The sequence below is a fragment of the Equus caballus genome, chromosome 4, assembly GCF_041296265.1.
Source record: "Equus caballus isolate H_3958 breed thoroughbred chromosome 4, TB-T2T, whole genome shotgun sequence".
NCBI lineage: Eukaryota > Metazoa > Chordata > Mammalia > Perissodactyla > Equidae > Equus > Equus caballus.
In genome coordinates, this window is record NC_091687.1 from 57322522 (window position 1) to 57348935 (window position 26414).

At 41.7% G+C, this 26414-nt stretch overlaps 2 long non-coding RNA genes across 3 annotated transcripts; both read left to right on the forward strand.

The window, feature by feature from the left end:
• Positions 1 to 9853: 9853 nt before the first annotated feature.
• LOC138923764 (uncharacterized) lies at positions 9854 to 12685 on the forward strand. The gene is made up of 2 exons (XR_011437853.1): positions 9854 to 9948; positions 12304 to 12685. It is a non-coding gene; the product is annotated as an uncharacterized lncRNA (long non-coding RNA).
• A 546-nt stretch (positions 12686 to 13231) lies between these two features.
• Positions 13232 to 23002, forward strand: LOC138923763 (uncharacterized). Of its 2 annotated transcripts, XR_011437852.1 has the most exons (5): positions 13289 to 13363; positions 19887 to 19980; positions 20276 to 20409; positions 21244 to 21388; positions 22234 to 23002. It is a non-coding gene; the product is annotated as an uncharacterized lncRNA (long non-coding RNA). The 2 variants fall into 2 exon arrangements; XR_011437851.1 differs by lacking the exon at positions 19887 to 19980 and having other exon boundaries at positions 13232 to 13363.
• Positions 23003 to 26414: the final 3412 nt, after the last annotated feature.

A 26414-nucleotide genomic window follows, 5' to 3' on the forward strand; every position in this document is an offset into this window, starting at 1 on the left:
CAGCCTCAGAGGATGATCTCTTCTTGTTCAGAATATCTATAGCCTTGGGTTTGAACTACTCTTACTGCCCATCTCACAGAGGGTTTTGCAATATAAGCATTGTGCATATGCGCATCGTCTCTACTGAGCTGTAATTTTTCTGAGGGAGAAGAAGTTTCTTCTGAATCTTTCCGCGGGGCACAATACATACCACACAATATTGCCCATAGTTGGATTTCAACAAGGATGAATTGAATCAGTGTGCTTAAACAAATGAATGAATTGAATAAATGAAGAGCACAGGGTCTGAGGAGTCAGTCAGAGCATAATTGATTCCACCCAACTGCTCCCTTCATTTGTGCTTAAATTTCAGAGTTTGACACATATTTAACATGGGTATTTTTATGTCTCACAGGAGGCTATTAAAAATAATTTTTGTAATTAATTTTCCAAGTAACTAAGGGCCACAAATCCTCTTGTGTTAATATCTTATTGAAGGAAGTCTTTATGATAAAAGGTGGAGGGAGTTCATTATTATGTCCAGATCATTATATATTCTATAAAACATTGACCCTCCAAGGGTTGGGAGGGCATTTAGGATTCTTTTCCTTTACTGAGTTTGCAACAGGCAGCTGTGCTTTTTTTTTTTATACTTTCTTTAACAGCTCTTCTCTCTTCTCTTACCTGTTACTTTTACTGGTGCTATTAGTCTTCTAGCAGCCTTCTCCTTTCCTCTCTCATCAGTTCAGTTTATTTAATCAACATTTATTGAGCACCTATTATGTGGCTTTGGATCTGCTATAGGCCTGAAAAGCTGACATGCCAGCTTGTTAGAGTAGTGTTTAAAAAAAAGAGAAAATACGTTTGAATGAGGAATCATTTATTAGTAAAACAGCCACACTCCAGTGCATGGATTTTGCAAACTCTTGGATTCAGAGTGAGCAAGTGGACACCCCACTCTCAGCTGTGCTCCAGAGAACAGCTGGTTGAATAGCTGAGCAGGCGATGAATGGTACAACCAGACCTACAGCCTTTCGAAGGGAATTGATGGCCAGAGCAATGAAGGGATTTGCTGTATTCTGCAGTGAAATCAAGTTGCAGTTCAGCATCCTGACTTCTCCTCTCTTGATTTTGCCATTAAAGCGTGTCGTGTCATCTTCTCATAATAAATCACAGGTGAGGTCACTAAAATAACAGAGGAAAACAAGGTAAGAAAACCATAAAACCACATTTTGCAAGGACTAATGAGATAATATTGCTAAGAAATTAACAAAGTATTTTTTCATTCCGTTATAGCAAGAAAAAACAAAAAGGAGTGACCAGTTACACGACCTTTCTTGTGAACATTTTCCTAGCTCCCGAATAGGCAATGCAATACTCCAATAGTGATGGGTTAGAGATTTCCCTTATCTAAAATATAACAATAGATCACCTATCAGTGTTTAGGGCAATAAACAACCACGTCATTAATTTCTACCTTAGAATCGTGAGTAATTACACTTTCTATCTCTAAAAGCCCATAGACTCTTAACTCCTGGAAATGAAAATAATGTGCCATTGATTTGAGCACCCTTTTAGAATATAGGAATAATGATCTAAGGGATTTTTAATTATCTAAACCCCGGTAAGAGTCCTTGAGAGTTTTTGAAAAAAAGAAGAACATAACCCAATATATAAAATTGCCTGAGAAAATGAGATGTGCTTTGGGCGAATTTAGATTCTGCAGCAGTGAGGCTATCATGGATGCTAAGCATTGAGTCCCTGTGCCTCAGAGGAGGCTGAGCAGAGAAACTTTCAAAGAAGCAGATGAACCCTCCTTAGAGGAATTTTTATACACGAGTAAATAGTATTCAGCCATCTTCGTGGTTACAATTGTATTATCTACATATGTCTCAGGACTGTTGGAAGTCATAAACTCACACACCAAACGACACTTGAGACAAGCGCGGTATTCGCTGCCTTTTCACCTTGTATTCATTTGTGTGTTAAACAGCTGATATGATGGGCTCTTTTTTCCTCACACCGATAAGCCAAAGTCATTGTCCTGTCAGTGTATAATGATTTTAGTATTTTTGGTGTGCCAGCCACAGGATTGTTCCATTGCATTACAGAGCAGCAGACCTATCCATAATCAGATTAATGCATGGGGGAGGGGAGAAAGAAAGGAAGTTGAGTTGAGAAGGACAAAGGAAAGAAAAGAGGAAATTTTCCAATTGGAATGCTGGACCTGAGCCACTCTCAGTAAAGAGCCTCTTAGGCTGTCCTGGGCAAGCTATTTATTTCCCCTCAGATGCTTTCAGCGCCTCAAGGCTCATCAAAATGGCAAATATTTTTAAGTGGTCCTCTTGCCCCTCAAATTTCTGAGAGCTGAGCCCTGCAGGAAACTGATATGACGTACACCTACCTTCAAACTCCACTTGCAGTGTTTTCCTAAGCCCACTTTTGTCTGGTTTTTAATCCATTGGGTATTAATGTTAATCTGATATTTCTGAAGTGCTTAACCGTGTTTGTCTATGAAAGGGGCTGTGGAAAAGCGGACTGATGGATTGGCTGTGGATTTGACAGGAATTCAAGTTTTGAAAAACAAACCTACTTATCCGAAAGTGCCAAATAACCATCATATGTTTCCCGAAAATAAGAGCGATATATAAAGAATTTTATAAGACGGTGACACTAATTTCCATGTTTGCTGCACCATTTTAGCACTCCCATAAACCTGTAGTAGCTTTAACAGAAATATGGCCAGATGAGGCATATTTTATTCCTCAGCATGCAAGCCTAACGAATAGAAACTTTAACACCTCCTTAAACAGTCTCTGCGTTCAAACTTGGGGAAGTATTTTAAGAGATATGCAGTTCACACTCTACCTTTAATATCTGGGGGAGATAACCTAGCATCTGGTTATGATTTACAGGATCAGGACTAGGGTGATAGACAAAGTACAGCTGTTAGAAAGAAGTTTGCTGCCCAAATAATAGCCCAATCATTTGGATTTAAAAGAGAATGAGCCAAATACACATACCTCCATATTTCACCAACTCACATAGCTTGCATTTCACCAAATGTGGTAATTTTACCAACGCAGTTCACCATTTATTTTCTCCAAAATGACCTTGCAGATGGTGGGCCGCACTCTGACCAAGGCTTTGGTAAAGCTGTCCCAGGGCTCCTCCATGGGGACCACGTTAAAGGTAAGACCTGGAATTTCTTGTTCTTCTCAGAAATGAAATTGGTGGATTGAGCCCAAAGATGTCCTATATTAAGCTAAATTCTGTGTAAGCAAGGCTGAAATATATATATATGTTAACGTATATTGAGGAAAACACAGATTCTATCCCAGTGAATTTTAAAAATAAGATGTTTTTAATAGGAAAATAATATATCACCTACGAAAAAGTAGAACATTCAAATAAACAAAAGGAAGAAATGTAAACATAGTCACATTTAACGTTTGGTGTCTTTTGAGATCTATACTTCTGTATAAAATTTGATTATAAATAATTATATATAATATGTATTGAGCATAATGAAATGTCCTTGAATTTAATTAGAAAATATTTTTTTAGATAGTGCTGATGCACAATATGAATATATTAAATGCCACTGAGCAGTACACTTAAAAATGATTAGAATGGTAATTTTATGTATATTTTACCACAATAAAAAAATACATATTTTTAAAATTAAATGAGATTCTAAAGAACATGATACTTTGTTACCTGTTTTTTAACCTAGTATACTACAGCTGTCTCTCCATGTTAATCAATACAAATCAAGAGCATCTTTTTTTTTTTTTAGGTGAGGAAGATTCTCCCTGAGCTAACATTAGTTGCCAGTCTTCCTCTTTTTTTTTTTTTTTTTTTGCTTGAGGAAGATTAGCCCTAAGCTAACATCTGTGCCAATCTTCCTCTATTTTTTTGTATGTAGGATGCCTCCACAGCATGGCTGGATGAGTGGAGTAGATCCTCACTGGGATCTGAACCAGTGAACCCGGCTGCCAAAGTGCAACACACAGAACCTTAACCACTCCGCAACAGGGCCGGCCCCAAGAGCATCATTTTTAATGGCCATAAAATATTCTACTTTGTGGATGTGTGCTTTAGTTGATTTAAATCAGCAATTCTCACTCTGACAGCACATTATAATCACTTGGAAAGCTTATAAAATACAGACGACCAAGGCTTACCTCCTGAGACTCTGACTATATTGGTCTGGGGAGGGACTTCGGCATCAGCAGTTTTTTAAAACTTCTCAGGTCAGTCTAATATTCAGTCAGTGATGGTGAACACCGATTTAAATTATCTCTTTTCTTAGACAGTTAAGTCATTTCCTGTTTTTGTATAATTATATGTAACTCTGAAAAGATTAAGTTCAAAAGGCTTTGGTAGTGCACATGTCCATAATTATTTATCTATTGCTGAGTATGATGACCATATATTTCATCATCCCAACCAGGACATCTGAGAGTGAATGAGGGTACTGTTATCCATTATATCAGGACAACAGTTGTGTAACCCAGGCCTTTCCCTGGCAAATTGAGTCATATATGACTGCACTGTTCAAAACATATACAAACTTTTAAGACATTTGGCAGTTATTACCTAAATGTCATCCAAAAACATCATATTAATCACATCAAGAGTTTTTTTTCCCCCAAAGCCCCAGTACATAGTTGTATATCCTAGTTGTAAGTCCTAGTTCTACTATGTGGGACGCCACCACAGCACGGCTTGAAGAGCTGTGTGTAGGTTTGCACCCAGGATCCAAACCAGTGAAACTTGGGCCACTAAAGCAGAGGGTGTGAAGTTAACCACTATGCCACCGGGTGGGCCCCCAAGAGTTTTTGAAAGTACCTGTTTCCTGAAACCCAGAAAGACATTGAAAAGCATTTATTCATTTAAAAGAATATTTATTGAACAACTACTCTATGCCAGCTCATGTTAGACATGGGGGATAACTGTTAGGAGCAAGCAATACATAGCCTCCATTTCATAAATCTACCAGGAATTGTAAAAGTTCTACAAGTGCGTGATGCTACAAATATGATCATTTTATTTAATCTTTATAAATTTGTTAAGCAAACATGGTATTTTATTATTCTAATTTGCATTTATTTGATCACCAGTGAAATTCAACATACTGTTTATAACTTACTTATTTGTATTTCTTCTTTCATAAGTTGTCCATTAACATCTTTGCCCATCTTGCTATCATATATGTTTCAAGTATTTTTCTAGTTTATTATTTGACTTTGAAATTTGTTTATAGTGGGTCTCTATACAAGATGAAAACTTTTGTGTAGTCATACCTGTCCATCTTTTCTTTAATAATTTCTGACTGTGGTATCATAATTCATCTTTAATTCATAATTAATAAATCTGGTGTAGAAGGAGGTAAGGATCTTACATTAATGACTCCAAGTAATTAGAGAATTACTCAATTGGATTTATTTAAAAAAATATTTCCCCCACTAATTGGAAATGTCATCTTTAGCATGCAATAAGACCCCATCTATATACGGATCTGTCCCAGAGATTTCTATTGCGAGTCTTTGTTCTGTCGATTGTCATAATACTATCTCACCAATTTAATTACTTGGTGTTAGTCTATTTTTAGTCTCTGAGTGTGCAAGTTCTCCCAACATATTCTTCTTTTAAAATACTTTATTGGTTACTCTTACCTGTTCAATTCTTCCAGGTAAATTTTAGAGTCCCATTGTCAAATACCCCCCAAAATATATTGATTTGATGGGAATGTGATTTTATTTTATACTATATAGAGATTAATTGAAGGAGGATTAACAACTTTACAAGACTGATGTCTATCCAGGAACTTGGTATATCCCTCCACTCATTTAAATATTCTTGTTTGTCCTATATTTTTCTGACTTTGCAGGGTTTTTTTAACATACAGATCCTGCATATTTCTTGTTAGATTTATTTCTAAGTATTTCTTTGTTTGCTTTGTTGTGTGTGTGTGTGTGAAGGGGATTTTTTTACAAGCCCATTTATATTTTCTAAATAGTTATTTCATCCTACTGGTTTTTCCCAGCCCCATCTAATAGCATACTACCATGTTATATCACATAACAACACACACCAATAACTTGAATAAAATGTGTCCCTCTAATTTGAGTTACTTTCCCCTATTTTTATTAAAAATATTATACAGCAAGGGTCTAGCTTACTCCAGGTTCAGCCTGTGATTTGCACCATCCGTTCTTTTCTTCACCAAATGTCTTCCAAGGCCACAGACTGAGACAGGCTAGGGATATGACGGTAACAAAGGGAACAAGAGTTATGAACAAGGAACACACAGAGGGTCTAAGTTAGCTGGGGTCCTAGCCAGGCTAGGCTCCCCTGAGAAAAACGGTATTTAAGCTGAAGCTGGGAGGCTGCTCAGGACTTAGCCAGACAAAGAAGAGAAGGAAGAACATTTGGAGTACAGGGAACAGCATGGAAGTGCTCTGAGCACGCCAGTCCACAGAGTGGGCAGGAGAGTGGCCCTGAATGAGGCTTACGTGCAGGCAGGGGCCAATGCTGCAGGGCGTTTGGCGCACACGAAAGCTTTTGTATTTTATCTTCGGAGCAACGGAAAGCAATGAAGAATTCAAATAGGGGAGTGACTTAAACACATCTACATTTCAGAAAGATAACCTGGATGCAGAGTGGAGAACACATTCAAGGAGAGCAAAAGAGTTAGCACAGAGAATAACAACCAGGTCTACCTGAAAGACGACATTATGAGACCAGAGAGGTGACTGCAGGTGGAGACAAAGGGATGGATTAAGGAGGTGTATAAGAGACAAAAACTAAATGGTCTCAGACATTGATTTGATGTGGAATGCGAGGGTGATAGAGAAGCCAGAAATGACTCTAGGATTCGAGGCTTGAGCCATGAGTTGCTCAGAGGTGCCATCTATGAGCTGGGAAACATAAGAGGGCAGATTCTGGGGTGAGGGGAAATCCTAAGTTCTCATCTTGGAGGTTTGGAGGCTGAAGTGCCTGTGAGACATCTAAGTAGAAACATCAAGCAGAGAGTTGATATGTAGGATGGAACTCATGAGAGAGGTGTGAGCAGAGAATACAAATTTAGGAATCACCAACACACCGATGGTGGTTGAAATTATAAGCATGAATAAAATTTCCTAAAAGTGAGTGAAAATAAGCATTAAAAGGCCTATATCCTAAGGAATTTCAATATGTAATAGTCACGTTCAAGTTGGGTTAAAGTTGAGTTAATAGTGCTGATTAAATATCTAATGGTACTTGAGAACATGAACAGGAAAGGAGGTAAAGGCTTAGTGAATTTAATTTGGTGATCTTTACCCACCCATAATCTTTAAAAGTCATGACCATTTTATTGTATTTCTAATGTATTCTAATGAAAAGAGAAATTTGGTTGCAAATTCTCAACGTACTGCTTTAATTCCCATTGGTGGAACACAATTTCCCAGCCCCAAATGGCTATAGACTCTTTTGCTATATTAGATGTATAAGCTTCCCTCTGGGGCTGAGTTAACTGCTCAGAGGCCCTTAAACCAAGTGAGGGCTCTTCTCCATTTGAAATGGCCCTCCATCTGTCAGGGTCCTCTCCTGGGAGAGGGTGGGGATGGATGTGCTTCTTGAGAGTCACCATCCAAGGCAGAATTTGGGAATACGCCTGTATCAGCCACCTGGAGACAGGCAGGCTCTTCATTGTTTTGCTTTGTCTTTGTCTTTGTTTTGGTGAGGAACATTGGCCCTGAGCTAACATCTGTGCCAATCTTCCTCTATTTTTGTATGTCAGATGCTGCCACAGGATGGCTTGATGAATAGTGTGTAGGTCCACGCCCGGGATCCAAACCTGCGAACCCTGGCCTGCTGAAGCAGAGTGCACAAACTTAACCACTGTGCCACCAGGCCAGCCCCAGGCTCTTCATTTTAAGTCAACAAGACACATCACTGAAGTTTAGGGATTAATGCCATTGCCTGGGGATTCTTGTTTAGCACCTTTTGTTAAAATGCTGCAAAATGATGCTGCTTTGGGGTAGTTTGCAAAAGCACTGGTGTTAAAGGCAAATTGGTAGAAAAAGATGGATTGCACACTCTGAGATATGGGTCTGCACACAGCATCCCTATGTCATGGCCTCCCTATGACAGACACCACACAGAGGGGCAAGAAGAGACAGTGAATACAACAGTAGCTCTGAACCATCTCTTGCGGTGATTGCAGTCTCTTGGGTTCATTTGATTATTCATTTATTCAACAAATAGTGGTTGAGTGGCTAGAATATTCTGGGCACTGAGGGTGCAGCAGCAGGGAATTGGCTGCAGAGATTATACCCTAGTGATGGGGAGACAAGAAACAAGAAACAAAGGACCCATCAGCTAAGAGAAAAATACAATCAAGGGGTGGCATTGTGAATGACTAAGGGGTACATCGATTTGGGTTGTGATTTGGGTCTAATCACAAACGTGTGATTAGACCATTTACTTGATTAAAGCATTTACTAAGAGAAGATGCTGTTTTAGTAACAGAGTCCTATTGCAGAGTGTGTCTTAGTCCATTTGGGCTGCCATAACAAGAATATCATAGACTGGGTGGCTTATAAACAACAGAAATATCTTTCTCATAGTCCTGGAGGCAGGAAGTCTGAAATTAAGATGCCAGAAAGTTGAGTTCTATAAGGACCCACTTCCTGATTCATAGATGCCCATCTTCTTGTTGCATCCTCACACGGAGTCTCTTTTATAAGGGCATTAATTCCACCCGTGAGGGTTCCGCCTTGATGACCTGATTGCTTCCGAAAGACCTCACCTCTGAATACCATCACATTGGGGGTTAGGATTTCAACATATGAATTTTGGGGGCACGCAAACATCAGTCTATAGCAGAATAGGTTTGAATTCCAGCCTGACACCTTGCTAGACATATGATCTTGGATAAGCTGTTTCAAATGTTTGAGCTTGCTCAAGCTGTTCAATCCTGTGAGCTTTAGCTTCTTCGTATGGAAAGCAGAGCTAGAGCACCCACTGTGATGATGAGTTAAATCTCACCAAGTATCTAGCACAGCCTACTGAACTGTCTCTCTCCCTTTCCTTCCTCACATGAAGGCTTAGCTTATCCTGACCTTCTGGGTTTAGATCTAGCTGATGCTCTCCCTATGATGTCTCTCTCACAACACATCTTCATATATATATATTTTTTTTTTGGTCAGGAAGATTCACCCCAAGCTAACATCTGTTGCCAATCTTCCTCTTTTTTTTGCTTGAGGAAGGTTAGCTCTGAGCTAACATTCATGCCAGTCCTCCTCTACTTTGAATGTGAGATGTCTCCACAGCATGGCTGATGAGTAGGGCAGGTCTGCACCTGGGATCCAAACCCCAGAACCTGGGCCACCCGAAGCAGAGCGCACTGAACTTTAACCACTTGGCCACACGGCTGGCCCCCTTCATAATTTTTAAAGTCACAGTCCCAGACACATAACAGCTTCTTTTAGTGAAAAGAAGGTGGCATTGCAGATATATTTTGAAATGTGAGAACAAAGAAAGTTGAGCTTGAGTAAAAGGCTAATGGCAATTTCGCATACTCCCCTGTGTGACAAGAGAAGCACAGGTGGTTGCAACAGTTAACTCTCCTTCAAAGACGCCACCAACCCACCCTCATTAGAATAAACGTTTTTCATTGCATTTCTGGTATTGGTAATAATCGTTCTGAGCATTTCACACACTCTTGTTCAATCTACCACTGATTAATAGTTAAGATGTAGATTCAAGTTCCTACAACAGAGACCTAAAATGCAGGGACATAAAAAACACAGAAGTTTATTTCTCCCTTATGAACTGTCTTGGAATTAGCGTTCTATGATGTCATGGCAATTCCACAGTTTCAGGCCCAGGGTTCCTCCATCGTGTCTGTCATCCCTGGACTCTTGGCCCCATCTGCACAGTACAAGATGACTCATTACCATCATGTGGGCCATCCAGGTAGTGTGAAGGGGACAAAGGAAGGGGAAGGCACGTCCCTTCCCTATATGGGCTCAAGATAGAGATTACATACATCACTTCCACTCATTTTCCATTTCCCAGAACCTAGTCACAAGACCATAAGATTCTGCAGTTGCTATTTTAGTACATCAAAGAAGAGAAGAAAGAATACAGGAACCATTCACAGTCTCGGCCATAACTTACAAGGGTGCAGCCCACTTAGGGGTATAATCTACGCCCCGTGGACATTCCAAAATGTGACTACAAAGTGAGACAAATATATTTTAAAGAAATATAGTTGATTTTTTAACAAACCAATGTGCTTACTTTAAAACTAGTTACCTTTGGAAGTATTTGCTCTTTAAAAATCATTACTGTTCCAAATATTTCTGGATCTTCTCTTTTGTCACTGCCTTTTAGAAACACATAAGAATGTCTATCTGACTTATAGCATCATAGTTACAGCTCAGTTTTTCTCCAAAAACAATGCCACCCAACAAAGTCACACTACTTCTCTTATTCATCAGGCTTAGTTCCAAATTACTTTTCACGATTTTCTAAGGTCAGAATCATTTGCAGAATACAGATGGGTCCTTATTGCAGAGTTTCTTAAAATGTGCTAAGTAGCTCTAAAAGCAATTCCAAAAATGTTTAAAGAAAAGATCCGTATGTGAATTAAAAAGCTCTAGTATACTTGCTCAAACAATGAATGACCCTTACCTTATAATCTTATGTCATACATTTTTTAGGATAGTGTTACCTGGCCATTTGTGAGAATGGGCATGCTAACTTTATCCTCACCTACAACATGCTATGCCTGCAATATACCAGGGGGACCTTAGTCCCTAGGCTTATTCTTGTGACTTCCTCCAACATATCCCATAATAAATCTGCCCATATGCATTTTTGCACTGTTTTCTAAACAGTTTAAATTCTTTCGTGTCTTTGAGTCCTTGCTTGCTCAAAATTACTTCCTCTGTGAAGTTGTCACTAACTCCCCTGTTAGAGCCACTTATCCCTCTGTGCTCCTGTAGCACTCTACGTACAGCAAACTTTTAGTGCTTGATGTACCATATGCTAATTGCTCATTTACCCATAATCCCTACATGTGCACATACTTGTGTGTGCACACCCCCACACACACCTCTGCTGGAGAGGGGGCTTCTTGGGCCTCATTCTGATTGTCTTCTTCATCCTTGCATGCCCCCTAGTGCCTTCCACATACTGGCGCTCAGCAACATTGGAGGAATTTATTGACGGGACAACGGAATGTAAACTATCCTGTAGAAAATAACTCACTTTATATCTCTGGCCCTCAGCTTCTCATCCTTATTTATAGTTCCTGTATAAAACCTGGGGACTGGCTTAAGTGTTCTCTGAAATCTTATGATTCTAGGCAACACTGGGCCAAGATGGTGATTTCAGTGGAAGAGAGACTGGAAAGTTCTAGGTACAAAGTCTGCTGCAAGTAGGTGAAGTGAACGCTGTGACTTTCAAAGACAGCACCTTTGTTAGGAGCCCACCTTTTTTTACAGACGGGAGTAGATCTGTCCCATTTTGTAAATGCTCTCTCTAAACACAGGCACTCCCATTTCATTAGTGAGGAGGCAGGTGAAGAAAAGACAGGTTAATCTTACTTGGACTGGAAGCACAGCGAAGAGAGGACTACCCCCTTTCTCAAGAAACTGAAATTTTCTTGGGAATTCTTGACTGCATTGCCTACTACAATGATTTTGAATGAGAAAAGTTAGCACAGCAAAGCCCTTGAAACTGCTAAACAAAAACAGAGATGATAAAAGGAAAGCTTTAAATTATTGGCTTATAATCTAATTTGATAACATAGAGAATATTATCACAAACATATATATAAAATAAGAAAATAAAGGAAAATCTTTCACCAAATAACATCATTCGATGCAACTTTTAAATTTTCTCAACATGCCATTTCACAAAAGGAATGTCCTGGAACACTTTTGTTGTAAGAAAATTATGTATGCAGTCAAGTCGGAAGAGTAAAACAAAAAAAAATCCTATGTGACATTTTTTTTAGAAAAACAGGATTAACTAAACAAGGGCTTACAACCACCAAAACAGTTTTTTTTTCCATAGGAAAAATCCTCAAAATAGTCCTAGCAACTTTCTTAAACAGCCGTATTGACTATACCTAGAAGGTGATATTTACCAAGGTTTCCTCAACAGAAAGGCGATCTCATGACGTAGGCACAATTTATCACAATCTTTCACCTGGAGAGGAAGGATGGGGGGTGGGCAAGTGGCAGGGGAGAAAGTTAACCTTAGAGGAAGCAAAAGGGGAAATATTGTCACGGCCTTTCTTTATTTCCCGTTTCTCTGCAGCGGTCGGTCGGTGAATATCAATCAAGTGTTACCGGCCTCCACCGCGGGAGAACCGACTTGAAATCACACCGCCGAATCCTTGCTTCTTTTGAGCACGAGGAGATCAAGGCGTTCATTTGTTGTTTACTCATCTGAGATTCTCCCCCCACCACCCCACCTTCGCAAGTTGTTAAAAGAAAGAAAAAAAAAACACTCAGCAGGGAACTCCGAGGTTTTACCTGTCTTTAATTTATGCAGCATTTTCAAATTGTGCCATCCCGGCAGGTGTGACCGTGCTTTTGCGGAGCCTCGGTGCTATTTTACCTGCTTGAGTCTGTCAAAAACCCATTTGTATGCGCCCGGCTAATGTGCTAGAAATAAAAGCCCCAACCTGTCAAGTAAACTCTGCACCTGTACGGAGCAGTTAAATTGTTCCATCTGCCATTATCCCGGGAGATCAAAGGCCCTCCCCGGGAGGGGGCCCCCAGAACCAAGGCAGAGGATGGAGCTCCTTGTCTTGGAGTTTAAAAAGAGGAGGCCGGCGAAGAGGAGAGCGGAGAGGGGGGTGAAACCCGGAGGAGAAAAGGATCCCTGAGGCCCGCGCCGGCTCTGCTACCTGAAGGAGCTTTTGTGTGACCCGGGCGCGCCAGGAGCGCATTCTTTCACATTAAGAACCGCAGGGGAAGACATTCATTCATTTCTTTTTTTTGGTGACGTAGCTGGGGCATTCATGTGTTTTTAACCTTGAATAATTTTTGTCTCTAAGCTCCAAACAAGTTTTATCCTGTCCACAGGTCAGTTTTGTTACAGAGGCCAATTAGCAGTGCTACCTTCGCCTGCGGCAAAAAGCCAAGTAATGGCGGGGCAAGCCCTACCGAGAGGTGATGAATAACTCCGGAGAGCTGTAATTTGAAAGGGGGGCCTTTGAAGCATTTACCTTACATGGGACGCTATTGTCACTGCAGGGTGTTTGATCTTAAAATAATTTACTTAATGATCTCACCATGGGAGCAATTGGCAGAGCAAGATTAGGCTGTAAGGCCTAATGGACATGGGAAAAGTTAAAATTGCTCCGAGAAAGGTATGTATAGCGCTGGGATCTGTCCGCGTTGTGCGTTCATTACTTACAGAGGAGGGGGGAAGCCCGGCTGACCGCGATCGGCTCTGCATAGCTCATCAGAGAAAATCATCAGATGCCGGCCTCTCCTGGGGGAAGGCAAAATGCCGCGCTGAGCTTTTTCCTTCTTGCCTCTGTTTCAGCATCTGTGGAAATTAATCATCTGATTTTGTTTGTACAGTCAGTGACTCTGTTTTTTTTTTTTTACTTTTTATTTTTCGCAACCGTGGAGCCACTGTATTGGGAAGGCACACAGAAGCAGGGTGGCATCCCCACTGCAGGTTTCTCAGTTGGAATCAGAGCCAGATAAAAATTGTGAAAGTATGCCATGTTTCGTTCCCTTTCAGGTGGCAAACAGGACATCAAGTAGACACAAGGCGATTATTTGACATCGTTCTCCTAGGCCAAAATGCAGCTTTGTTCTCTAGAAAGGAAAACTTTAAGATGTTAGCTCCAATCGGACATATTTATAACTCATGTCTCTGTTTTCTTACATACACATCAATTCCACTCATATGGCAACTGGAAGAACTGTCTTAGGATTGGGTTCTACCCGATTCACGTCAGGAGACACAGCACTTCAGGTTTAAGTTTCTTCATAATTTTGCTCTTTCAACTGTTCAGAATTTGCTTACAGCCACAGCCCCTTGTAAAAAGCGTCTTACTTTTTGCCATTATGGAATTGGAATCGACACCTTAAATGAATACCCAACAGGAAAAAGTGCAACCTAAGAATTACTATTGTTGTTTCTGTTTTTGATGCTAAACCTAAGGAAATGTGATGCAATAGAATATGAATAATTAACAAATGAACTAATTTCCTCTCGAATGCAGATTCTAGCTAAGTGAATCATAGCAGCCTGCCCATGCAACCCGGTGTCTTGATCTGTATTCTTCCTTTGCGAAAAAATACCCGGGAATGGCACAACCAGAGGCACTCACAACTAGAATACACAACTACATACTGGGAGGCTTTGGGGAGAAAAAGAAGAAAAGAAAAAAAAATAAGATTGGCAACAGATGTTAGCTCAGGTGCCAAGCTTAAAAAAAAAAAAAAACTACCCAGGAGTACATCTAACTGTGTCATCTGGAAGATGTGAATTTATGTTATTTGCGTAAAATGCAAAAGCTCAACTTTGAGCTCAAAGTGTAGGAGTCTGATTCCCCAAGATCCACAACTTTTGCCTGTGCCTTGTAGGACAGTGCAATGACATATTTTTAGATCATGCAAATCAGGTACTTATGAGCATGAATGGCAGCTTTATGCCAGCAAACGCCAGTTTTCATGTGCCACTTGGAGGCAGCACAAATGTTCCCCACAAGTCTGGAGCTTTTTGAAATTTAGCTTTTGGAGTCAATTTCTGGTTAATCTATTGAGATATGCCTGAGAATCTCCACCTACCAAAACAAGTAGACCCCTTTTGAACTTGTCTTTTTATCTCTTACCTGTGCTTGGAAATTAGCAACTTATTCCTATGCTTCAGCAATTTCTTCTCTGATGCATGGAATTAGCTATCCAAGGCTGAACTAAAGATTACAGTATATGCTTTATTCATCTATTCTATTTGTTAAATTACTTGATAAGGGAGCATGGAGCTCCCGCTGCATGGTAGCGCAAAGAATGGCAGAAGGTCAGGATATGCGTCTATGCATCCTGACCTTTTTCAATGAGCTACAAGGAGATACCAGGTTCACGTGGGTTATGTGGGAATTAAAGTGACATAATGTATGTGAAACACATAGGACTGACATTAGAAGGTGCTCAATAAAAATTCTTTCCCACCCTGTGCTCTGGAAACTGACTCTCCATAGTTGGAATTAAATTTAGGTCATCCTCCCCTCCCTAATTGGCGTTTTTTCTCCCATTTCCACTCCTGAGCCAGTAAGATGTTGCAAGTGAAGCTGTTTTCAGTGGGTAAATTTGAATACTAAGATTATGTGTGAACATCTAAACATTCTGGAAGAAATCAGATTAGTCATCGCCAGGCCATCTCAAAGCTGTAAAACTAGCCTAGGGTTCCGGCTCCTTGGGTGCTGGGTGGCTGGTGAGATTTCCTCTCCTCCATCTTTCCTTGTTTTCTCTTTCCATTTTATCCAACACCATCTTGTTTTTAAAAAATTTCAATCTTAATGTAATTCCAGTTGTTGTCATAAGTTGGTCATAGTAACTTAGAAAACAAGAATTGTTATCCTCACTGAGACAAACTAACACTGATTAGACAAGAATAAGAAGGGATAACTAGGAAAGAAAGGAAGTTATGAATGTGTTCACATGAAAGTTACTATTTGAATAACACCATGAATTCCACCTTAGTTCAGCCCCTCTTTGTCTGCCTGCTGCTCCCTCTGTCTTCCTAGCTCAGCTTTCCCTCCCTCTCTATTCTCTCTCCCTGTCTCTGTCTCTCTTTCTCTATGTGTCTCCATTTCCCTCTCTGCTCTTCCCTCTCCTCCTGCCCATGATATTTTCATTCTGTCTCCTTTCTCCCATCTCTCTCCCTTCCCGAGTGTCTGTCTCCATCTTAGTCTCTCTGTCTCTCCCACTGTGCATGTTGCTCCATGTCTGCTGGCTCTTTGTCTCTATCTCTCTTTGAAAACTCAGGATATAAATTAAAAGACCAAGCTGAGTATGCAAATATTAGGAATTATTTCTTGATCATCGTCTGTAATGATTTGCTTTTCCAAGTAAAAGCTGTGAATTGGCAAGCTCACTCTCAGAATCTCCCAGTCTACCAGGGACCTGGATGTCAAGAAGCACTTGACCATCCCGGGCAGCAAATGCCGAGCCATCTCCTCAACTCACACACAGCAAGGAGGCGACTGCTCTGCCAGTTTCAGCATTCACGCTAAAAGACGATTCAGAAGAGAGGGGTGAAAAAGAACAAGGTCAAGGTCAAGCCGCTCACCCACCTCTTCCCGCCCAGCTCTCCTCCCACCTTGCACTGATTACTGTGTGTCAGAGGTACTCCCACTGGCCTAGAACCATCATCTCATCCAGAAGACACATAAATTCCACCCAGGTAGTTCTAAAATCACCCAGCTGATCATTCAATTTATATACAGTATCAAGTGTTCATTTCATAGCCGCTATTTCAGTCCCACTGACCTACCGGTCCTTGACATGTGCTTTGCCAGGGCCCTCCGGTGATGTAAAAGTAACTTTTTAGCACTCGCAGAAAAAGCAATTGAAGTTCATTTTTCACAGATTACCAGGCCCCATCAGAAATGAAGATGTTGTAAAGCAGGCGTCGGACAATTTTCAAACGTCCATTGCTGTCAGTGGAAAGAGCCTGCCGTGGCAACCAGGGGATCCGATTAGTCACATAGGACGAGGTCCCATTTCTCTGTATGCTCTGCCACGTTGCAGTGCGGTCCCAAAGAGCACACTGACGCCACCAGGAGACTGAGATATCTGGCTGACTGTCTGTAAGAGTTTTATTTTACTTTTCTCAGTTTTCATCTCAAATTTCTCATCCTACTCTTTTCACAGTCCCGTAGTGGCGGTGCTGGCTTGGGAGGGGGATCGTTGGTGTCCCAGCAACAGCTTACACATGGAGTTCCTAGAAGAATCTGGGCTGGCCCGTGTTGGAAGTATCTTTCTCTTATTCTAAGATGAGCTGCAGGAGAGGAGATGAGCTGTGTAAAATGGGACAATAGTGTTTCTCAGGGCTCTGCTTTACGACCCCCTCGGACCACGCTCCTTCTGAGCGGGGCCATCCCACACAGAATATTCCCATAGATCCTTGTTTCCTAATCCCCACCACTGTTCTCGGCTTCATCCCTCCTGCTTAATTTCCCTCACTCTTCTATCTGAATAAGGTTCAAGTGAAGCGAGCTTCTGCTTGGGACTTGAAAGACGCATGCTCTGGCCAGTGGCCCACGTTCAATTTTAAGACAATAAGCACAATATTGTTAAAGTACTATGATCAGTATCTTCAGAAATTCCTTCCCCAAAATGGTAGCATTTCCCCAAAATGGGGCAGCCTTTTTGCCTGGAAGCCCAGGACACGGGTGTTAGGAGATCCACTGACTCGAATTTGGAGAATCTGACTACAGATTTGAAGGAATGAAAATGAGGCCTGTCATGACGTAGGTTTCTAAAAATTCTTTTTTAGAGTTTTTTAAATGTTAGAAATAAAAAGCCCTAGTTCTTAAAGATTGTTGGAAATTTGGGTTGTTTTTAAAAAATTTTTTCTTAAGCAAAACGACTGCCAAGGACAACTTCAGAATTTCCAAATTCTAAAGTTCTTACCTCACTCCTGCAATCACATTCCCTTCAAATAACCTTAAATTTGTCCATCAACTGTCATTTCTCTCACACTTCCCAAGGACAAACAGCAGCAGCAACTTAGACTTAAAATGACAAAAAAAAAAAAAAAGAAGAAAGGTCTTATTTGTCCCGAGTAGATGTTTTTTGGTAGATATTTTTCTAAGATGTAGTGTGGAAAGTGGACCACTTATAAGACTTTCAGAAAAGTGTGGACCAACGTGGCCCCTGCTGTCAGCTCATACAATCTCTGCTGAGTTAGATTTGGGTGCCAGGAGAAGAAGAGAACTAATATTTGACTGCCCTCAGAGCATCAGACAGGGTGGATCACAGTAGCTGGTTGTGCAGCCCAGGAAACTGAGGCCTCGGAGGGTAAAGTAAGGTCACGGGGAGGATCTGGGATTGAAGCCTGTTCCTCTTCATGGGCACTCAGTGGTTGTAATGCTTTTATCTTCCCTGTTTGAAGTGTTCCTGGTGGTGGTGACACCAATGCCTCACTGCAGTGGATAGGATCGTGCGCTCCCCAGAGCACCCACGTTTCCCACTGCCCAGACACTCGTTCTCCTGGCTACTGCATGCATGGCCTGCAGATGGCTCTCAGCTGAGTCTCTCTCTAACTTTTGTCCTCAGGTTAAGAGAAAGACCTCTGTCAAGGTTAGGCTCCCTCCCTGTAAGCAGCCTGCAGCCAAAGTCTGGTTGATCTGGGGAGGATAAAAACTGATATGCACCAGGGGCTGGCCCCGTGGCCGAGTGGTTAAGTTTGCGCGCTCCGCTGCAGGCGGCCCGGTGTTTCGTTGGTTCGAATCCTGGGCGCGGACATGGCACTGCTCGTCAAGCCACGCTGAGGCAGCATCCCACATACCACAACTAGAAGGACCCACAACGAAGAATATACAACTATGTACCGGGGGGCTTTGGGGAGAAAAAGGAAAAAATAAAATCTTTAAAAAAAAAACTGATATGCACTTGACTTGGAGGTGGCTCTTTATATAACGACAAGGCGTGTGCTTCCTCCACCCCTGGGCAAGTGGGAAGGGTGAGGGAGGGGGCAGGTGTCTGAGGAGATAAAGGCAGGTGAGGGAGGGGAAGTGACTTAGCAGAAGGGGAGGAGCCAAGTTTGAATTTGAATTTTGGCAGACGGGGAGGTGACTTCCACGCATAGAAAGGGGAGGGGTTAGGGTTGCCAGTTCCCATAAAGGTCAAGGGGTTAGGGGCTGGTCCAGTAGGGGAGTGGTTAAGTTCCCAGGCTCCTGTTTGGCAGCCCAAGATTCTAGGGTTTGGATGCTGGGTGCAGATCTACACACCACTCTTCAAGCCACGCTGTGGCAGCATCCCACATACAAAACAGAGAAACACTGCCACAGATGTTAGCCCAGGGCCAATCTTCCTCAAGCAAAAAGAGGAAGATTAGCAACAGATGTTAGCTCAGGGCCAATCTTCCTCACACACACACAAAAAAAGGTCAAGTGTTTAGGATTAGGATTAAGCTCATCAACATCACACCAGCCTTTGTTGCCCTAGATACCCACTCCCTCCCTAATCCCTCCCACGCTGGCCGCCTGCCTCAATGTGGGGCTACTGCAGGACCATCCCAGTTCCAGAACTCAACTGGGGCTGAGGCCTTTCTTGCACCTGTGTTGCAGTTCAACTCCTCCGTCCGTGGGATCCTGTTTTCTCACATCCCCAAAGGTATTGATCCCAACAGACTCCAATAAACGTACTGCTTGTAAACTTCCCTCCCAAAACCTGTTCCCCAGAACCTGACCTCAGACACATATTCATAAAATATATCATCATTTTCAAATGCTGCTGCAGGGTATCCTATGATGTCACGACAAACTGAGGCTCAGAAAAGTGAAACGACTTTCTCAGGCTCACGCATCAAGAAAGTGCTGGACCTGAGACAGAATCTGAATTCTTGACTCCTGGTCCAAGGCTCTTATGAGAGTCTCGGGGAAAGTGATAAAGGTGATCATACATAACCATCCCTAAAAATGTTTCTCCTGAGACTATTCTTTGTTTCACCTTCCACCATTTATTTCTATTTCCTTAGTTGTTTACGTTTTTCCTCCTTGAGCTTGCTTTTCCCAGTCGCACCACTTCCCTTCTGCAATGCTTTCCTTCCAACAGCAGAGAGGGAAGCAGAAGGAAATACATAGGCTCCCTGGGACATTAATATTTGACACTTGAGATCCCCTGGCCCTCAGTTTTGTTTCTCTGCAGAGCAGCCTGAAAGGAAGTGGTGAAGGGGATGTGGCTGGCCCTCTGGTGTTGCATCACTGACTCTCTGGCCTAGACACCTAGTTCTTCTAATGCTGTACGTACCTGCTTTGAAGGAGAATTTATCAGAGCCAGTGCTCCAATTTTCTTGTTTGCAGAGAGCAAGAATTTCTCAAGCTAATAACTCTATGAGCATAGGGGCAGTTGGGACACCCAATAATTCTGTGCAACTGTTACAGTGTTCTTGGCTCTGTTGACCCGACTTACAATACCCTCTGGTAACCCCCGGGAGCTCCGTCATTTGGTTCAGCCCAGCACTGGCTAGAGGAGAAAATCTACTTCTCTATACTCCTCCATGGAAAGCCTCTGGGGATCTATTCATTGCCTTGCAGTTCCAGAGCTTCCAAGGCCTCAGGGGCTTTCTCCTCACCTTGCACATCTTCTGGTCTGATTGGCAAGCACAGCCCACACCGGTCAGCTTCTTTGCATCGCCTCAGACAAGTGTCGGGGACCCAAAGGTTCATAGGTACTGTACTGTGTATTTGATCCTTGATTTTTCTTTTTTTTTCCTTCTCACAATATTTTGGAACACAGAGTTAAGTCTGTTCAGATCCATCTGTCTCCTGATGATGTCAACCAATGTACCACCTCCTACAAAGGGTGTGTCTCCAGAAAGTGCACTCTGGTTGGAAAAGTGTGGAAAGAGTGGATGAACCTAGTGTCAGTGGCCATGTGGCCCTTATTGTTCTTCACGGTTAGCATTAAGGCCCAGCAGACAAGGCGCTCACACGCTGGGCCCAGGGTAATACTATGCTCTTGGAAAATGTCCTGCTCTGACCAGGTGTACAGGGTGCCTGTGTGCAATATTTGGTCAAATCTCATGTATTCTGAGCTTGACTCTAAATGACCTTTTTAAAAAAGAAAAAAGAAAAGGCTTAGACTTCTCAATTGCTTCATGAATTTCTCATTTACATTTTGAGGGGTTTTCCCAAAACCCATCTATCATGGAACTTGTTTTAGAAGTGTCTTTTGTGTGTCATACCAACCCCTAGGAGTCCACATGTGCTCCTTTCATGTCATCTCCTGTTCTGATAGGCAGGGGTCAAAAGTGTAGAACTCAGGTTTCCTGGGTTCAGAGCTCCCCTCTGCCAGTCACTGGCCTGTGTGATCTTGGGCAAATTACTCAACCTCTCTGTTCCTCAGTTTCCTCATGTGCAAAATGGGGGTCCTAATAGTAGAGTTATTTTCAAGATAAGGTAAATCAGTTTATTTTGAAGTTTTTACAACAGAGCTTGACATATAAAACATACTTCCATGTTATGTTATCTTCCTCTTATTATTATTATCTTTCCCTGGTTAGTTACAGCTGGAGATTTTAAAAGAAATGCCTTTTGTGTTGCCGGACTACATTTGGGGCAGAGAGAGGAAAGAGAGAGACCCTTTTAAACATTTAAACGTCCATTTCACAGGCAAATCTTTTCATATCTAAGGAAGGAAATCGGAAGGTAAGTGCACTGTTTTTAAACTTGGAACGAGGTATTTTTAAACAGTTTCCAATTTACTTAAGACTTTTAACACAGCTGATATTAGTGGGAACTGAGTGTCTGAGAAAGAGGTTAGTGTTCTGCATAAACCCTGCTTTTAAAAAGCTCACACGAAGGGTCAAAGACCGGGAAGTGCTCTCACTATAATTCTCATTTTCAGCTGAATTGGACATGGCCACAAGAATGCAGGCCTGAATCACATTATGTTCCGAGAAACTTTAACTTTGCATCTTAATGACCTGCGGCCTAACAGAAGCAAATTGCAAGAGGTTTCCAAAGGATAAACTCTAATTTCTATTAAACTAGTATTTTAACTTAAGCAGCTTGTTTTGAAAGCAAACCAAAAAAACCTCATCATCCATGTGATGGCTCCTAAACGCATCCCTTTACGTTCTGCCTGGAAAACGCTCTGTGTTTGCTGACAGGTTAAATGGCTACTATACACAGAGAGCCCACATGTCTCTTTGTAACACCGCAGCAACCTGACGAGTTTTAGCAGCTTTCTTATTATTTTAGGCTGTCTCCATTGTCTTCTAAACACCATAATTAGAAGCTGAAAAGCTTACAGCAACCAAACCCAATAAGGTCTCATTATGAACAAAATATTCTACCGTGGCTCCACACTGACCCTGTGGAGTCGAACATGATGAAGTCTTCAGAGTTCCTGCCCAGTCACGGATTCAGGGGTGAATAAGGTTTTCCTGTCTGGTATCATTTAACAACTCCATTCCAGTTTTGTTTCTTGGTCATAATTCTTTCCTTACTGGTCTCCTTGTTCATTTTGTGCAACTCTCGTTTTCTTACAGACATGGGAAAGAAAACGTGTCTGCTGGAAGAGTTCAGAGCATCTCGCATGGGTGGAGTGGTATTTTGTGAATAAGTTCAATGAGAGTCAGTGAGCGAAGAGCTGAAATAATTAAACTGCTTGACTAGGAAAGAGAGGCGAATGATTTTAGGGCCCAAGAAAATATTTCCCCCACCAGATCAGTGACTTTTTAATTTGATGCTTAGCATCTTTTTCCATTTGATTCAGGTTGTCATGACCTCTGTCCAAAAGTGAACTCCTGTGGGAGATATAATAAAGTAAGCATCATCAGTCATTTACACCTGAGTATAAATGGGTACTTTTTTTTCTCCTCTCATAAAGAAAAAAAGAAAGCAGAGGGTTCTAGATATCTAATGTGGGTTGGAGGAGAAAGTTCAAAGAAAAAACTAAGTTAGGAGGATAAGAAAATAAATTTCTTCTATTCTCGTGTTTTACCTGGGATTGTTGCTCATTTGAATCTCTTGCTTCAGGACATTGCCATGGCTATTTGTGTTGACTCTGAGCTTGGAAATCTTAGAGGGGGAGAAATGAAACAGATTCTGGTCTATAGCAATTTCAGGGATCGCTTTCCCACAGCCAAGGAGACACAGAAGCTGCTTGGTTATGAAGTATTCTCATTTAAACCAAGCATGTGAAATGTGAAAATAAATCTTGGGTTTTTATCTTTATTTTATATTCCGCTGGCGAAACACTGAACTTTGAAAAATGGGCATGTCACGATTGCTTTTAATAAATCTACTTACCCGTCATACGTTTTCAAGGTTTCCTGACTGTTCGCTAATTATCAAGCTGTATTTCTCTTCTTTCTTTAATCTTTAGAACACAATGAAGCATATCAATCAGCATAAACCTCAGGGAAGCTGCTTATGTGTGAAATCCCGTCTCAACTGTTGTTAGATGCTGGGTCTCCCAAGCCAGGGCAGTCCCGGTTGACAACATTCCTTTGCCCCTCCTCTCTTTGGACTGAGTCTAGGTTCAGATTCTCTTTTTCCTTTTCCTTTCTCTTCCCTGCCACTTCCCCCTAGAAAACACATGCACACGCACACGCACACATGCGCCCCGAGCAAGGGCTGAGCCTGCTTACGAAACCTGGGGGTTGATACTCATCTAATGGAGGAGAAAGTGGTTTTAGAGCTGTGCTCCTCCCTGAGGCAGTGTGCTTCAAAAGTCAGTTTGAGAAGCGTCCCTGTGTCAGGATCATTTCAGGGAGGTGAGACCCACTGACTCGAAAACCTCTGGGGACAGCGCCAGACATCTGCCTTTAGAACAAGCTCCCCAAGTGCTTTGTAAGCTGTTTAAACCTGAAAATCACTGTTCTGGGGATCCCTCTCTCTTGAAAAAGGAGAACTTATCCTAAAATAATGTGATTATGTAACCTAAATTCTCTCCCAAAAGACAGACATTTTTTATCACCCAACTTCCTGAGTCTGGCACAGAGAGAAGGGACCGAAAGGACGAGATTTTGCTTCTACTATATGGCATTTTTCCGTGCCCACTTTCATTGCCCATAGTTCCTGAGGGCAGAGGTCAACATAGGTGCTCTGGGGGAAGAAGAATGGGGAGAGAGGGGCAGGGAAGGAGAAACTTTTAAAGAAAAATTAAAATGAAACTATATGAAAGAATTTGGGGATGCAGCTAAATGTGGATAGCAATGAACTGATAGGGTGAATTAATGCTTCCCCAATATTCCACTGGTAAGGGCCCTGGATCTCATTTTTAAAAAATAATTTCTCTATTTAAAAAAACCCAACCTTTCCACATCACATATACAGTCCTTAGAACCTAGCACAGTCTACCTACCTTTTTACTCACAGCTCACCGCTCCCACACCTGCATGCTCCAGCCTTACTTAATGATTTAGTTTCTAGAATGTGGCACGTTCTCTGATGCCTCCTTGTCTTTGCACCTGCTGATCCTCCCTCTGGAAACATTTCCTCTCCACCATCCTCCCCACAGCCACTCCTCTCCTCGTCACCTTGTTTTGAATGAAGGAATGAACGATCAGGTGAGGGACAGCAAAGAGCTGTGCCAAGGAGAATTAGTTCTACCCCTGAGGCAAGATTGCATAAATAGTAGATTTGCCTAGAAATAGAGAAACACTGATAATATTTGTGAATAATATGTATCCCAGATATCCGTCATGGCGGTTGTACCGAACATCATGGAAGAATGAGAACTAACAGAGAAACTAACAGAGAGTAAAGCAGAAGCTGGAAATATCTGCTCAGATTCTGAGACAATTTGTACAATCTCTTCTGTGTTAAAGAAATGAGGTGGTCGGTGAACCAGGATAGAAGGCCCTGATTTTTATTCACAGATTCCCCTGAAACAAGAGGTAATAACTTTGAGCCAAGAGATCTATCAGATTTTTTTCCAGTTCTGACATCATGTGATTTTGAAATCTACTCTAATTCGAAGGCTCAAAGTGCATTTTAAAGGTTTTAGTACAGGGTTCAGCTGCCAAAGCCACCGCCGCCTCCAGGTGCTGCTATTTTGAGAAGGTGAAGGCCAGGCATCTTAGGTTTTGTTCCCTCCGCTCCAGTGAAGCTGCTGCTCTCGGGGTGGCTGAGCCAATCCCAGGGACCTATTTTAAGTCATCATCTTACTTGGCCCATCAGTAGCTTTTGACAGATGACCACTTCGTCCTTCTTGAAACATTTTCTTAGTTTTCTTCTGGGTCTCCTCTTTCTTGATTCCTCATCATCTTCCAAACTCTCAACAGTGGAGTTGAGCTCAGTTTTTGAATATTTGCTCTTTATGTGTGCTCACTCCATATGTGCCATGATTCAGGCTTTAAATACCATTTACATGCTCACGACTCCCAAATGTATGTCTCTTTTCCCAGTGATGGGCCTGAGCCAGCCGCCTGGGCTCAGAAGAGCACATTTCTTCCCAACTCTGTGTTCAATGACGATGACTTCACATTAGTAACAAGAAATCAGCCATGGTGAAGTATTTACACCAACAAAATTGGCAAACACTACTTGTTGGTCCTCTTTTTCTTTCTCCCAGAGAGCTAGTTGTTAAGCATTTACTAGCCCACAATTTTTCCTGACCTCTCCCACTGAACTCCAGATTTGTGTGTCCAGCCACCTACTTGATATCTCCCTCTGGAGATCAAACATGGCCAAAACTGAACTCCTGTCTCCCAATGCTTCACTTTATTTTAAACCCCATTCACATATCCTCTTACGTGCTTGTTTCAAAATCAGCAGCACGGGGCGTCTTTATCAATGTCTCTCCCTCCCACATACTTTCAACCACATGGAAGGTGTATATGGATTCTATATTTTGACCATTATTCTAGTTCACTCAACACAAAGCAACAAGTCAAAGGTGGACTTCCCATAGAGCTAAAGAACCTTAAGCTTCATGGTCCTTCACTTGCTCAGGCTCATGTGAGTACTAAGAATGGTTGGGAGCCCCAGAATTTTCTAAGTGGGGAGGAAAAACCAGGTTGCCATTTCCAGGGTAAGTCAAGGTGCCACTTACAGAAATTTAATTTGCTAATTATATGGCCTGTGAAAAAAAAGCTGCCACATGTTCTATCTAAATATTTTAAAAATATTTAGGAAAGTTGTTTAAAGATACGCAAGCCATCTTCCTGATATCTAACCAAATGAGTTTTGTCCTGATTTTATTTGGACCTTCCAAAGAGTTTACACCATTTTGTTACATGTCCTACGAATGTAACTAGAACTTTGACATTCCCCATCAGAGTAAACTCAAAGGAATAATAAAGCAATTTTTATCCCAGAACACCTTAATGGCATAAAATAGAATTTCAGAAACATCAACCATTAATATCTGCTCAATAATATTATCTCCTAAGCAAATTACCACTTTTTTCCCCCTAACACTAACCTTTTAGAAGGTTGTACTGCCTCCATCCACCCAGAAAAGGGCAGAGCAATGTCCTTCAGGCTGAGAATACAGGAAAACCACACTAATAGCCTAAGAGAATAAGGTCCAAAAGAAAAGTTCCTGTTTTCCATTTTTTTTACGATTCTAGTTGGCTAGCCTTTGAATGGTCGACATGCAGATGGGTCAGCTCCCTTAAATGTCACCCTCTATCCTGTCAATAGCCAATGACAAAACAAACAGATGGCTAGAGAATGGGGTTGGGGGGAAGGCAGATGGGAGGGAGGGAATACAGGCTGG